This window comes from Mobula birostris, chromosome 25, assembly GCF_030028105.1.
Source record: "Mobula birostris isolate sMobBir1 chromosome 25, sMobBir1.hap1, whole genome shotgun sequence".
NCBI lineage: Eukaryota > Metazoa > Chordata > Chondrichthyes > Myliobatiformes > Myliobatidae > Mobula > Mobula birostris.
The window spans coordinates 35,655,493-35,672,196 of record NC_092394.1 but is presented as its reverse complement, the minus strand read 5'-3'; the positions used below and the strand labels follow the sequence as shown (position 1 = coordinate 35,672,196).

Below are 16,704 nucleotides of genomic sequence, written 5' to 3'. Positions count from 1 at the left end.
GGCTGAGGACAGTTTCCATTTAATGTGGTGCTGAATCCAAATACTCGCAAATAAGGCAAGATAAATATTGGTTGATACTGTGTCTGAAAATCTGCAAGAAATTCAAGGCTCTGACGTGCTCAGAAAGGGTGTCCCAATTGATATTGGGTCTCTGTAGAGGAGACTGTACCAGGAGCAATGGTTTCAGTAGATGACCCCAAATACGCAGGTGAAGTTTAGCTTCACCTGTTTGTGGCCCTGAATGGAGGTGAGGGAGGAGATCAATATACAGATATGGCACTTTTACCTTTTGCAGAGCTAAGTGCCAGGAGGGAGATTAGTGGGTAGGGACAAATGAACAAGGTTGTCACAGAAGGAGCAATCCCTGTAGAATGTGCAGAGTGGGGAGAAGGGGTAGGTAAAGATGTGTTTTGTGATAGGGTCCTGTTGAAGATGGCAGAAATTATGGAGAGATGGATGTGGAGGCTCATGGGTGGTAGGTGAGGACAAGAAGAACTCTATCTCTGTTAAGGTGGTGGGACGATGGGGTGAGTGCAGATGTCCGGGAAATGGAGGGAATGTGGGTGAAGGCAGCATCCATGGTGGACGAAGGGAATCCCCACTCTTTGAAGAAAGAAAAGCCTCATCTTTGGAAATAAAAGAGGAAATGGCATTTTTACAGGAAACAGGTATAGTCAAGGTAGCCCTGGGAATTGGTGGGTTTATAAAAGATATCGGTAAACAGTTTGTCTCCAGAGATGGAGACAGAAAGATCGAGAAAGGGGAGGGGGTTCATAAATGGACCAAGTGAATTTAAGTCAGGGTGGAAGGTGAAGGCAAAGTTGATGAAATTAAAAAATTGTTATGGATGCATGAAGCCACATCAATGCAGTTGTCAATGTAGTGCAGAAAGAGTTGCGGAGCAATAGTAGGGGAAGCTTGAAACATGGACTATTCCATGTAGCCAATGAAAATGCAGGCTTATCTGGGGCCCATGGCTACAGCTTGAGTTTGGAGAAAGGGGGAGGAGTTGAAAGAGAAATTGTCAAAGATAAGGACCAATATCGCCAGATGGAGGAGGGTGATGGTGCAGGGGGACTGGATGGAAATGTAGAATATTACTTGTATGCATTTTTGTGAAGTTTTCATTTTGTGCATAATAAAGAAGGAAAGCAGTGAAAGTAACTTGCTGAGAAAACAATATGGGTTCTGAAAAGAAAATACTGTTGTTTTCTTTTGTTACAATTCCTTGCTTATCCCCACATAAAGAAAAACATCTTGCTGCTTCATTGCTACAAGCTCAATGAACAGGTAATGAAATTGAAACTGCATATGAAAACTGCAGTATTCTAAATGCTGTGTTTAAAATCCCAGTCATGTAGCTAGAAGACCTGAGGCTTTTTTTTTTGGCCTTACACCAACACAGAACACGTTTAAAGATCCCTCAACACACCCTGAGAAAGTCAGATGAGAACAGTTTTGTTCCTGTCACACCAAGTTGGTTCTATTTACATAAAGTTTTCTTACAGATTACAGTTGCAGCATGAGATGGATATAATTATGTATAGTACCTGTCACTATTGATGGCTAATGCTTTGGGTACATTTTTTGACATGCAGTTTGATGAAACACAAAACATTGCCAAAACAATATTAGTATAAACAATGATGTTTACACAAAGATCTTTTATCCATAATTTCAATAGATTATTAATTTCCTATTCCTTAATGATTTAAAATTATTTGAAAATTCTTATCCAGAAGGAATCACATTAGATTGTTTAGGTTATGGCACAATAAAATAAAGCATTCTGCATCAAACCACTTACTGTATCTGACAGTGATTAATGCATTCCATTTTCTGCCACTGACATCCCTTATAATGACAAACATTCATCAAAAGTATAAATTTGTGGTGATAATACATGCACTGACCTATCAACCTTGTTAATTATGGAAAATAATTGACAATTTCACACCGGCCAGGCTTTGGAGTATTTTCGTGCTGTTTATCTCTCCTATGACTATGAATTAAAATGAGGTGAGATTGATAAAAGAGCAAGTGAGTTATGATAGTTGTTTGCATGATTGAAAGCACACCTGGAACTTATCATTGCTGCTGAGATATTTTTTGATTCTCTGAGAACATTCTACATGTTTGTGAACTCTTAAAATATTGTATTAGACTGACAGCCGTTTAATGTTATTTTATTATGTATTCCGTTCAAAGCATGCACTCATTCCTTTAAAATGTACTGTATTTTCTTGTGCATTTTTCTATTTCCATTATATTTTTGCCATTAATATCATTAAGCTCTGTCTTCTGAAAGGTTGTTACAGTTCACTAATCTCTTGCTGTGTGATTATTCATCTTTCACTAAATGTTTCCAGTCAGTGTGAAGCTGTTATCAACACAATTGCATAAATACTTGGTTTTATTTCAAGGGCATTTGAGTCTGAACCAATATGCTGTTCTAATGTTGATAAATTATGAGTGGAACTATGTTGGAAGAAGTCAATGTTACCTTAGAAAAAGGTAGCAAAATCTGATGGTCTCAAGGCAGTGACTTGTAGAGTCACATGTGGAATCACCGAATTATAATGGGATTGAAGGAAGCTCGCGTGGCCATCAGATTGGTGTTAGCTCTCAGTTAAGTATCTCTTAAATACCAATCTCCCAGTTTTTCCCTGCAGCCCTGAAATTAGTGAAACCTTTGCTTTTTACTTCAAATTGTCATTTTCTCTGCACTGGTCTTTGAACAGTTGTTAATCAGATTTAAATATATTTTCATTGCAGACAAGGTTAAGGATATATGGTAGGTAGTTCTAAAAGGGTAAGTCATCCAAATGCCGTGTAACAGTAAGGATTTAAACTAACTTGAACAGACGAATAAACTCTTCTTGAGCTTCCAGCCGGGTACATATCCACTATAACCAGCGTTTCAATGACAGACTCTGTTGTCGTCTTCAGGGATCTGTTCTAATCAATACCTGTACCTGGCTGCAGGGAAAACACTAGATCATTTTTAATTTGAGCAGCTTTAAAATTAACAAACTTTATTCATGGTTAGATTCTGGAATAGTGATTTTGGTGTTTAACATACTCAGAAGGAAGTTGGATAAATATTTGCTTCAGTGCCATGTGCCTTCTACTGCGAAGCATGGACTCAGCTGGTCAACTACTCCTGAGAATATAATACCTCCTGTACACTGCCATTTAAAGATGAAATAGAATTTGAATTTATATGAAATCGATGTATTATTTAATTAAGGTTCCATAAAAAAAAATATGATCCAGCACAAGCTTCTCAGTGTTGTAGTTTTGATGTCTACTTTTAAACTGTGCACTTCAAAATTATCTAAAAGAAGATTTTATATCTAACCATTTTATTTAGCTTGTAGTGAATCTGTGGAATTGACTTCCAGGAAGCAGTTAGTGTGACAGAAATGGTAAATTGGGGCAGTGGACTGCAGTCTTTCCTCATATTGTGCTTTCCAATATTGTAGTTGCTTCTTATAACATCAGATATCTTTTCAACATTATGCCTAAGTATTGTGTTTTTCTCTTCCTCATCTTGTTTATCATTTCTTCATCCTCCACCTTTTCCTTGTTGTTAATACCATCTGTCAAAATCCAACTGATACGAAGTGTGCAAGGACACTTCATCCAGCACTAAGCTTTCACGCTGCTTGCCCCTGGTTTTCTTCCGTTCACAAAATAAATTTCCTCATTTGTCAGTCTAATTAAAAGTTTTGTCGCAGTCAGTAATCCATAGGACATGGGAAATATCTAGTGTGCAAAGCATGTCATTTAGCCCCAATGTTGTGTTGATTAAAATCTGTCAATTAAATGAACCATGATAATTGGTTTTAAAGTCCTAAGACCTCTAATTGTAGAACAAAGATCATCAAGTTCTTAAGAAAAACGGTTAGTAAACACAAACCGACTGATAAACTGTCATCACAAGTGTACAATCAGATGCTGACAAACTATTGATGTGGATTCTTTCCAAGTATTGTGTGCCAATGAAAGCAAAAATATATTTTAATAAGTAATATGTCTAGCTTTCCATTGAATTTACCTATATCTGCTGAAAATGCAAACCTGTTCTGTAAGAGGAAACAATGCTCTGTAATGCTTCAGTAATTTACACGTCACCCTTTCTTATATTGTACAAAGTAACTTGTGCCTGTGCAGCTATTCCCTTAAACCTGTTTAACAAGTTGAAAGGAGTTCTGCTTGATTCCTTGCAATTTGTCTTTTACATATATGCCCCAGTCCCCCTTATCTTGTATGCACAAAACTTGAAGGGATGTTTCTCACCAATTTACTACTCGGCCATTTTACTACTCTTTGTCTCAGTGAAGGAAGCTGCAGTTACTGTACCATCATCACTTTTAACTAAAGGAATTGACTGTTGTTTGTGTGTATCATCATGGAGTCTGAACACTGCATGAGGTTTTCTGCACAGCATAAAAATTCAAATTAATTCAATTTAATTGTAATAATCAGTGACAGACACCAAGGATTTAATTTCAAATAATGCTTTACTGGGTTCAGCAATTGCAGATATCCGTTCTTTCAGGTAAAAGTACCTAAGCAGCAGTAGGTATATACTAATCCCTAGCTGTTTGTAGTGGATGAAGAACTACTCAGACCACAACAAAGATGCAATGTCCATTTAGGGCAGATCGAGTGGACAAAGAATACATTTTTTTTTCCCAATTTGGATTTAGTAAGGTGTGACAGCTGATTGACAACCCATCAGAAGCGTCCATAATTATATTTGCTAATGCTGTTATTTGGTTAGCTACAGAGAACCTTGTTATGTTTTGTAACTCCAAAACTAATCAAAAGAAAAACACAGGAGCCAGGGATATGAGTCTATTTATTTTTACTCAGGCACTCATGTGATGTGTTAGTGTAATATCATATGCCATTCACGTACTTCTTTCATATAACCGATAATGAATTATGTAAATAAAGAATGCTTAATCAAATAATATATTTGCAGTATTACTCCATTATTATTGAAATATAAAATACACTACACTCCTCCCTGCTTAGCTATCAACTCTAACTCAATATAGAATGCATCCAACTCAATATATATATATTTTTATAATACAACTACTAAATAGACATCCACGGCATAATAAGTTTTAAATTGTCTCATTCAGGCCTAAATATTTAATCTCTGTGGAGGACTTGTTGACTAGGGAGTTAACTCCGCTTGGCAGGTGAGATTTATGGCTGTGAAACATTCTCAGGTTTTGGGGCCTCCTCCGTGATGGTGGTAGGAGTTGACTCTTGGTCTACAGGAAGTGGTTTGGACAGCTATGGACACCTTTCTGCTCTAAGAATTGACTCTGCTGTCCTCAGCTGATTGAGGTGTCATCTCTAGGTGACATCAGGCACAATCTTAATTAAGGATTAAGTTCTGTCCTTAATCTTTCCAAGTACCCACTTTTGATCACCCCTGTAGTCCTTCACCAGAGCTGCTTGTCCAGATGTGAAACACTGAACCTCCTTGTTTGAGGAGATCCAAGCATGAGCATAAGGGGCGACTCAGGAACAGCATAGTTGGTGAGTTGTTGGTTGTGGAGTGTGCTACATTGCAATATGCAAGGAGGAAATTGGTGAACTTCTGATTCAGTGTAGTGTGTTCTGCTGATGTTACTTGGTGTGCAATCTCTAGAATCTAGATAAACCTTTCTGCCAAACCATTTGTAGCTGGATGGTATGGTGCAGATGTAATATGTCTTATTCCATTCATTTTCCTGAATGACTGAAAGTGTACTGCAACCAACTGTGATCCATTGTCACTGACTAATGTTCTGGAACACCAGTTCTTGAGAAGAATCTTTTCAACACATTAATAGTGTGGGAAGCTGCATTGGAGGCTATTGGGAACATTTCTGGCCACTTTATAGCTGCATCTACTACTACAAATGTTGGTGCGTGGCCAAGTGGTTGAGGCGTTGGGCTAGTGATCCGAAGGTTGCTAGTTCGAGCCTCAGCTGAGGCAGCGTGTTGTGTCCTTGAGCAAGGCATTTAACCATATATTGCTCCGCGACAACACTGGTGCTAAGCTGTATTGGAAGGCCCAGTGCCCTTCCCTTGGACAACATCGATGGCGTGGAGAGGGGATACTTGCAGCATGGGCAACTGCCGGTCTTCCATACAACCTTGCCTAGGCCTGTGCTCTGGAAACCTTCCAAGGCACAAATCCATGGTGTCACAAGGCTAACGGATGCCTATAAAACTATGACTAAGGGGTTTGTGCCCATGAATGGTCCGGCAAAGTCCACATGATTCCTCTGCCAGGGCAATGTAGGTCATTTTCAAGAAAGGAGCGGCGCTGCTCTTGGCATCTTCTGGTTGTGTTGGCATCCCGAACTGTGCATGGTAAGCTGCTTGATCTGATCTAACCCAGACCATATGATCATAAGACATAGAGGCAGAATTAGGCCATTCAGCCCATCAAGTCTGCTCTGCCATTCCATCATGGCTGATACCCCATACACCTGCCTTCTTGTCATGACTTGATGTCCTGACCAATCAGGAATCTATCATTTTCACTTTATGTAGACCCTCGGTCTTAGTTTCCACAGCTGTCTGTGGCAGAGCATTCCACAGATTCACTACTTACTGGCTAAAAAAAAATTACTCCTTAACTCTGTTCTAAAGGATCACCCCTCAATTTTAAGGCTGTGCCCTCCAGTTCTGGACACCTCCACCAGAGCAAACATCCTCTCCACATCCACCTTATCTAGTCCTTTCAACATTCTGTAACTTTCAAGGAGATCCCTCACATTGTTCTAAATTCCAGTGAGTACAGGCCCAAAGCTGCCAAACGCTCCTCATATGTTAACTCCTTCATTCCTAGAATCATCCTTGTGAACCTGCTCTGGACTCTCTCCAATGACTGTACGTCCTATCTGAGATATGAAGCCCAGAACTGTTGACAGTATTCCAAGTGCGGCCTGACTAGTGCCTTATATAGCCTCAGCATTATCTCCTTGTTTTTATATTCTATTCTCCTTGAAATGAATGCCAACGTTGCATTTGCCTTCTTTATAACGGACTCAACCTGTAAATTAACCTTCTGGGAGTCTTGCACAATGACTCCTATGTCCCTTTGCACCAATCAAAGCTTTGAGCCAATGTTTTCATTTTGACTATGTCTAGATGACTGCCATGCAGTTCCTCCAACACTTTAGCTCTCAGTTTGGATGGTACAACAGCTCTCAATCCTTACCTAAGGCAACCCCCGTGAAGGACAAGTTCATCTTACATTGGTAAAAATGCGGTACTGCAATTTCTGCTGCAAATCCAGCCATTTTGGGTTGCCATGTGGACCTGAGGCAGTGTGGGGCCTTTTCTTGTTTCCCATTTGATTATCTCCATCTTAATAGGGAGATTTTCGATTTGCGTTAGGGAGAATATGTCAAGAGGAATGTCCTCTTTTGTAAATTTTTCAGGCGTTTCCTTTTCCAAGGGTAAATGGGACAATCTGTCATGTATTTCCATGATTAGTTGTCCTCTTGAATTTGATCTTATAATTGTTCTCTGTCAATCTGTGCTTATTTTTTCTCTGCAGCGGTAAGGGAACACGATGCAATGTCTGTGGAGCGTTCACTTCCATCACTTATAACGTGGGACATGTCTGTACCTATACCATAAGGCGAGGCATCACAGGTTGTTTGACTAGGTAATGTGGATCATAATGTGTGAGTACCGTGTCCGCTTTGCCTTTTGGAAAGCCACCTCACACTGCTTTATCCATTGCCGTTTCTTTCTGATTGACAGTAATAAGTTCAAGGGGTGGAGCACAGTAGCCAGGTTTGGCGTGATCCTGTTATAGTAATTGACGAATCCTGAAAAGAACCACAACTGTGACACGTCCTTTAACCTTGGGGCATCCACCACTTGTGTAATCCTTGTGTGTTAATGGTTTGACCATGGTAAGTGATACTTGGTTTAAATAATTCACACATACCACAATATTCCTGCGTTACATTCACAATATCAGCAAAGCTAATTTTGGCTGATTTGGTTGGAGCTACCAAACTTCTAAGTAAACTGTATGCTTTTCTACCCACTGCACTCAGCAATGCTGGCACTCATTTTTCTTCAGCTATTTAATTTGCTTCAAAATTCTGCTCAATTCGTTCAGTATACATCATCCAATTATCTGTTATGCAATCGAATGCATCTATCTCTTGAATGTAGCTAGGTACTCACTGTTTATGAACCCAAGGCCATACACATTACTGGTTACTTTTGTCTGTTTTCTGCCTTCTTTTTAACCGAATGTCTCTCTCCTCTTCCAAAAACTTAAGTGCAGCATGTTTTTCTGACTCGAAGGTCTCCATCTCTCCTCTTCTGAAGAAAAATGTGCTGCCCTTCAACATGTTGGTGGTTGTCTCGGGTTTGTTTTAAAACTTCCTTGTTAACACTGTTATGTTTTGTAACTCCAAAAACCAATCGAAAGAAAAACACAGAAGCTGAGGATATTGATGTATTTACTTGTCTTTATGTGAGCTGCTCATATATGACGTAGTGGCGTAATGATGTATGTGTCATGTGACCAGCAACGATGAATATAGAATTGAGTCAGGTTTTATAAAAACAAACAAGCGTTTATTAAACTTTGCTCAAAAATAGCGAAATGTATTTCAATGACTAACAACTGGAATTTAACTGCTATACGGCAATTCTGGAACAGTTCTTAAAAGGGTAAATGCGAAAACAGTTCTTAAACTGGTAAATTCAAACACAGTTCTTAGAATGGTAAATTCCAAAGTCCAAGAGATTTATACAGTCAATTAGGAGAGACTTTCCTGAAGTAAACAATTCCTCGAAGACGTATCGTTACTGCTGATCCCAGCCGGAACCTGCCTTGTCCGCAGGATTCACGACGACAGAAATAAAACGGTTTAAAGGAACTGACCTTTTCCTCTAGAGAATCGATACTACACTATCCTTCCTACTTTAGCAGGGGATACCTCAGTTGCAGGTCACTTTTTCTTGAACGAAGATTCAATAAAGGTCAATCCTCTCCAAAACACCAAACGATATCAACTTTACTCGGCTCGGCGAATTCTTGCACTTTGGTAAGGTCTTCACTCTCTAATACTACTTACAATAGAAAGTAGAACTCCACTTTAAAACAAAACGGCGTCATAAGCCGAATATGCAGCAAAATGGAGTATCTAATACAAAACTAACTGAAAACCAACTGCGTCACATCAAGAGTCTCTTTTATATACTTGTTGAGAACAGGTCATCATGTGACCTCACTGGCAGGAAAATTACATCATGTGACCTCCGCAAGACCATTACATCATCCTCACAAGACAGTCACAATATATCCATGAAGTATGTAACTTACGCCATTTGTGTACTTACGTGTAACTCATAATGAATTAAATAAACAACCAATGAATGCTTAATCAAAGAATATATTTACAATATTACTCAAATATCACTGAGATATTAAATACAGGTTTCCCCTGCCATCCGAAGGTAGAGCGTTCCTATGAAACGGTTCGTAAACCGAAATGTCGTAAAGCGAAGAAGCAGTTACCATTTATTTATATGGGAAAATTTTGTGAGCGTTCGCAGACCCAAAAATAACCTGCCAAATCATGACAAATAACACATAAAACCTAAAATAACAGTAACATATAGTAAAAGCAGAAATGATGTGATAAATACACAGCCTACATAAGGTACAAATACTTCTCTACAACGATTGCCTGCACAGATCTCCATAGCGAGAATCTCACGCAGGTGCTCTCGACAGAAAATCTCATGCAAGCGCTGTTGGCATAAACGCGCTCTCCAGTAACCTTTAAGCTATGAAGCTGCCAAATCTACCAAATAACACATAAAAATATACACAGCCTATATAAAGTAGAAATAATGTATGTACAGTGTAGTATCACTTACCGGAATTGGTTCAGCGCAGAGCACACTGATGATGGTGTGTTAGACTGAATTGTCGCAGGTTGAGTGGTGCAGTGGCCCCCACCCTCCAGTCTGCCGACCTGATACATTGCCACAAAGAACGCAGCAGTAGCCGGGAGGCACACAGCACATCTTTAAGAAAAAAGCCGAAATAAACATGATAATTAATTAGGTGCCGCCGACATGTAATTTTCGGCCCAGATCAGAGGCGATGCAATCGGAAATCGGCACTGATCTGGGCTGACAATTACGTGTCAGCAGCACCTAATTAATTAGCTTGTTTATTTTGGCTTTTTTCCTAAAGATGTGCTGTGTGCCTTCTGGCTACTGTTGCATTCTCCGCGAATCGGTACAGTATCTGTCAGGGGCCCGGGGGTTGGGGTGGTGGGACATGGGGGTGTCATCTCATCGTTGATCAGGGCAGGCAGCTCATCTTCTCCTATGACTGCCCGCCTCGATGTCGAAGGTCGTGGTTCGTCGTCTGCTGTGGCTGATGTGGAAGGCTTGCTTGACTGCTGAGCCTCACACATTTTTCTATCATACAGTTGTTTGTAAGAACTCAAACCATCCTGCAAATATCCCCTAAACCTACATACCCTTTCAAAATTAAAGTCGTACTTTATCATTGCAGCGAAAATCTCACGCAGCTGCTTCACGTTCACTTTGCTACTGCATTCGGTTTCGATTGTTATCCTTTCCTCTTCCAATTGCATCAGCTCTTCATCTATCAATTCTTGGTCATGGGATGCCAAAACCTCTTCAACATCATCTTCATCAGCTTACACAAGCCAAACTCACTTTGTTCTTGCTTCATTCACCAGGATCGAAACGCTTAATTATGTCTAGTTTTATGCTAAGTGTAACACCCTTTCGAGCTCTTTCAGGCTCCTCCGACACCTTAGAACTTATCTTGCTAACGGCTGCTCAATGCAACGTGTTTAAGCAATGCCGTCCCGAATCCGGGGCAGAGCGGCTGCTCGGGGCGCGCGCTGTCTCTTATCGCGCGCTGACTGTTTATCGCGCACTGCCTTTCTTCGTAACAGTGAAAACACCTTCTGAAAGTGAAAGCAGGGTACTAATGTAGGTCTTTCGTAACAGTGAGGTTTCGTAAAGCGAACGTTGGAAAAGTGGGGGACACCTGTACACTATAATTCTCCCTTGGTCCTATGCATAAGTTTAATCAGAAGACCCCTCTTGGCATGTCCATGTTACACTGGTATATATTTTTGCTGCTAATGCTTGGACCCTTTGTACTGTGCTGGTTTCCTATCGATAGGTGTTTTTGATACATTTCACATCTAGTTACATTTCCTTTATCCACTGTTACCTTATTTTACACATTGTGACTTAGAGTGTGATGTGTGCCTTTAGGTTTTAAGTTTATATTACTATACAAAGGGCTCAGCCCATTGTCTCATCTGGCTCAGCATGGGCAACAAAGTTCTGTATATCTCTAACCAAGTATCACAGAATGTTTCATGGTTGAGTCAGATTTGTTTTTCGCAATACAGTACAAGTTCTTAACTGTTATGTAAAACACTTCTGTATAATCATACATTGTCAGTTTGAATTCTGTAACAAAAATGGGAAATGCTGGAAAAACTCAGCAAGTCAGGCTGTATCTGTGAACAGAGAAAGTTTACGTTTTTGGTCCAGGACTTTCTTCAGCAAGAAAGAAAGTGGGGGAAGGGTTTTCAAATAAAGGAAATATCGGTAAAAGAACAATTGCAAATGGTTTAATGGCAACAGCATACTTTTACTTTGTCTGCATAATGTGGTATAAATGGTGAGACTGGGGTTACAGGCCCAGCAGGTCAGACAACATAAATGCATTAAGGCAGCGGTCCCCAACCACCGTGCCACAAAGCATGCGCAACCGGGCCGCGACGAAATGATATGATTTGGGGTTATGAGTCAGCTGTATCTTTCCTCATTCCGTTTCACGCCCACTGTAGAGCTTGAACGCACGCGAGGTGATTACCCGCACGTCATCCATGTCAGCGCAGGAAGGAGATCAACTCCTCGAGCTTCTGAATGACGGCGTGCTGAAAAGTATGACATAACATCTCTGCCGGCATTCCGGATCAAAGTCAAGACTAAATATCCTGAGATAGCCACGGAAACACTGAAAACTTTGCTTCCATTTCCAACATTTTTCTGCAAAGTGGAGTTTTCTGCAATGAATGCAACGAAAACTAAATTGCGGAATAGACTGGACATAAGGAACCCCCTTCGAGAATCGCTGTCTCCCATCACCCCTCGATAGGACTGTCTTTTTGCAGGAAAACAAGCCCAGGGCTCCCACTGATTCAGTGATATTGGTGTGTTGCAATGATTTTATATGTTCATACGGGGAAAATATGTGCTGTGTGTTTAATATCCAAACGTTACTTAAAATGTTATGATGCTATTGACTTACTTATATAACCATATAACAATTACAGCACGGAAACAGGCCATCTCTGCCCTTCTAGTCCGTGCCGAACGCTACTCTCACTTAGTCCCACCGACCTGCACTCAGCCCATAACCCTCCATTCCTTTCCTGTCCATATACCTATCCAATTTTTCTTTAAATGATAGTATCGAACCTGCTTCTGCCACTTCTACTGGAAGTTCATTCAACACTTACTTCAAGCTCCCCTGTCCTCCTCTGATAATTGACTTATCACTATAGTCATGCGAGGAAAATATGTGCTGTGTGTTTAATATTAAATTCGTTAGATAAACCCTTTTAGAAACGAAATTGAGTGTATTAACCACTTACCACCTATATTCCGGTCGTGATTAACAACCCCCCCCCCCCCACAGAATTGCCAATAACGATTTGCAGGAAAAAAATATCAGCAGGTACACGCATGGGCAGATCACGCATGCGCACTGGTGCCCGCTGAAGGCTTCATGGTCATTGTAGTCTTTCTCTGCCTAAACACAACGTATTGACTGCTACTCTTGTCCGTGGCAACCCTACCCTCTACCCCCCCCCCACCCCGCCACATCGGCCGGTCTGCAAGAATATTGTCAATATTAAACTGGTCCACAGTGCAAAAAACGGTTGGGGACCCCTGCATTAAGGAGATCAGCGAACTTGAAGGGGCCAGTTCTAGTATAGACTGGAAAAAAAGTGAGCTGACTGAAGTGGGAGAATTTTATATAGAGTCGGGAAGAGTACGCTGTGCTCAGATGAAAGATGAGGTATTTTACCTGTAGCTTGCAATTGGCCACATTGTAACAGCGTAGGAGGTCACAGACAGAGGTCAGAGCTGGGGTGCAATGATGAATAAAGTGGCAGGCAACGAGAAACTTGGTGTTACTCTTGTACAATGAAAGCAGGTGTTCTGCAAAGTGAACACCCAATCTGTGTTTCGTTTCTCTAGTGAAGAGACAACATTGTGAACATCAAATACAGTAGGGTAGAATTTTGTGGTAAGTTTAGAGAACTTATTATGTCAAATAGTTTTAAACTGTCTGACTATATATTGGTTTGAAGAACCATTATGTCATATGGCTTTTGCTGCATTATCATTACATAGCTGCCTTTCTAATCAGTAGTGGTCTTTACTGACCCAGTTGTGTTTTGATGATTTCAATTGGCAATTATGCTTTTAATAGCTATAAAGATCGCAGAACTGTAATATCAATTTGGATACAATACATACAGGTTTAAGACTGGGGCTTGTTATCAATGGTTTCTACTAACTACTCTGTCTGTTGTCTTTATGAGCATGTTTTTAACATCGCTTGTGTTCACATTCATATGTACAGATCATGAAAGGATTGCTTCTTGGTAATTGGCTGATTTTATTCCTTGGATATTGAATTTTTAAAAATGAGCATAGTGAACTAGAGCTGAATCCTTTTTACAATGGTTTTGAGAAGCAGCTATGTTAGTTACAAAAATGATTTGTAATCGAAAAAAACATTTGTAATTGAATGCCAAACTGTAAGATGTAGGTCTCGGTTGAGATAAATTTTTAGCATTCTTTGTTCAAGTTGGAGATGATGGTGGAGAAAATTATGCCGAAAGTCACCTACCTGATTTTCCCTTCCAGCTTATATAGTGACATATTTTCATAGTTTTGTATGCTACTTGATAATAATTTTAGTGTAGTAAGGGAATTTTAGTGTTTTTACTTCTTTAGGGCTTCTATTTAACCTTTTAAGATGTTGTATGTTCAGGAGCTTTACTGTCCAATTTGTAAGAAAACTCACCTGCAGTCAAGTTGTTAATGCTAGTGTTTCCTTCTAGAAATTATATCAGATTCTCTGAATGTACACTATTCATGTCGCCTTGTAACCGGCAATAGTGCATCTTAATTTTCATATTGACACTTATTGTATATGTCTCCACTGACATTGAGACACGGCATGGATATATACAGTCTTAGTTTAGGATTGTTGGCTACCAGGCTACTTTCAGGTTCAACTACATCATCCTCTAAAAGCAGGTTTTTGAAAGGCATCTGACATTGCTATCCACTTATTAGCATGTTTTAGTATTATATGGTAGTAGTGCTATGCTCTTTAATCATCTTAAGAGATGTTACATTTTTGTGTTTGGATTCATTAATCAGAATTGAGAACCAGGTTGATTATCACTGACGTCTGTCATGAAATGTGTTGTTTTGCAGCAGCAGTACAGTGCAACACATAAAATTACGATAAGTTACAATAGAAAATATAAAAAGTAAGTAAGTAGTGTAGAAAGAGAGCAAGATAGTGAGATAGGGTTCATGGACTGTTCATAAATTTGATAAAAAGGGGCAAAAAGTTGTTCTTAAAACATCGAGTGACATTTATATGACGAGGCATTAGTCTTGCTTTAAATTCAATGGCTCAATTTAATATCAGAGGATGTATACAGTATACAACTTGAAATCCTTACTCTTTGAAACAAAGGGGAAAAAAACCAAAGAATGAATGACAGAAGACATTAGAACCCCAAAGCCCCCTTACCCCGACAAACAGCAGCAAAGCATCAACTCTCCTCCCTCCCTCTTCCCCCACTTGTTCCAGCAGAAAACATCAGCCCCCACCACCACCCACCATGCAACCAATAACAAGCCCCCAAAGATTATGATCTATAGACCATCAAAAAGTTCAACAACAGTGAGATGGGAGGCCAACAGATCACTGTTTCAATGTTACAGTCTGCAGATTCACTTATTTCGAGTTCCCCTGACTTGAGAATCTGCAAACCCCACATCACCATCGAAAGAGAGAGAGATCACCCGAGCGCAGAGGCCTCTGATACCCACACCCACTGTCTCAATGCTTCAATCCCCCGTGATGTTTCAGTGGGCTACGTTGGCGAAGAATCAGATCATCCACAGGGTCACACCATGAAGGTTTACGTCTTAAAGCCACTCTTGGAGATCCTGAAGTGCAGGCCGCTCGGCAAGTTCTGAAGAGTGAGAACCCACAGTCTGTGTAGAATGTAGGTTGAGCACAGCTGTAGCTCACGGACTCTTAACAGGAACCCAGCCACCTTGAAAAGGGAAAAACAGACACAAGAACAGAAGATATAACATGTTTTGTGGATGAAGTCAAAGAAGTCACCCAGGTCCACAAAAGCCTCTGGTGCCATCTTTAGCTCCTCACCCTTTGGTGGAGCTATAACTATTATGAATATTAGAATACTTGCAGCATTGCGTAGGTTCACCCCACTCAATTATATAAGCAGTCTCTTGGGTAATAGTTACTACAAAACCTATGGTTGAAGTAACAGCCCAACACAGCTTTGCTGATCAAGATTCCCATCTAAGCTCAACCCACTTACGTGCAATTGGCCCATATCACTTTAAACCTTTCCCATCCGTGTACCTATCCAGTATCTAACAACCTATATGGCAGTGGAATGTTGTCGGAATCCAGAACATTTCTTGAAAGGAAGAACATATAATCTTAGAATAAAGAGTAGAATTTTTTGGATTGAGATGGTGAAGTTCCTTTACTGAGAAAATTTGAATCTGTTTTGAATGCATTGGATGCTCAATGGATAGATCACAAGACTCAGATTGGTATATTTTACTTCACTAAGGAAATCATGGGATTTGGAGGAAAGTGAAATTGAAGTGGAACATCGTCCACTATTTTGTTAAATGTCAAGGCAGGCTGGAAGGGATGTGTGGTTCACTTCTCCTCTTTTTCCTTATGTTATGTTCTTGGACTGGAATTTAGTTTTAGGAAATGTGACAATATTGCTGGAATCTCTTTTTTAAAAACAGCCACTCAAGGGATTAACAGAGAGCTGAAAATAAAGCAGGCTCTGATTACCAAATGCAACAAAGAAGTTCTCTTAGTTCTGAGAGCTAAAATTCCTCCTAGAAAAAGTCTGAACCCAAAACTTCACTTCAGAGTCTGTTTGGAAATCATAGCCAAAAAATGACAAGAAGTAGTAGAATTTTGTAAGCGTTAGATGTAAGATTGTTTGTTCATGCATAAAATGTGCATTTGTCAAAGATTAGTGAATTACTCATCAGGAAATATTTTAGTGGTCTTTTTAAGTTAGCATTGAGTGTAGCAATGGAAATATATAGTTCCCATTTCCAATGCTTTTGTGACACAGAATTGATCACTTCCATAGACAAGGGAAAACAAGGCATGCTAACACTGACCCCATTATTTTACTCTCTTTAGTGTACAAATCAGTTGGAATTCTTTATTCATGTTGACAGTGTGGGAGGAGGAAATCGTACAAATAATTTCCTGAAATAATTCCTCCAGCACTTTGTGTGTGTTGCTTTGGATTT

General features: G+C 39.9%; 1 protein-coding gene across 3 annotated transcripts in view; it reads left to right on the top strand.

The window, feature by feature from the left end:
* tyw1 (tRNA-yW synthesizing protein 1 homolog (S. cerevisiae)) overlaps positions 1-16,704 on the top strand; it is a 204,278-nt gene that overhangs the window by 64,484 nt on the left and 123,090 nt on the right. The window lies entirely within an intron of this gene.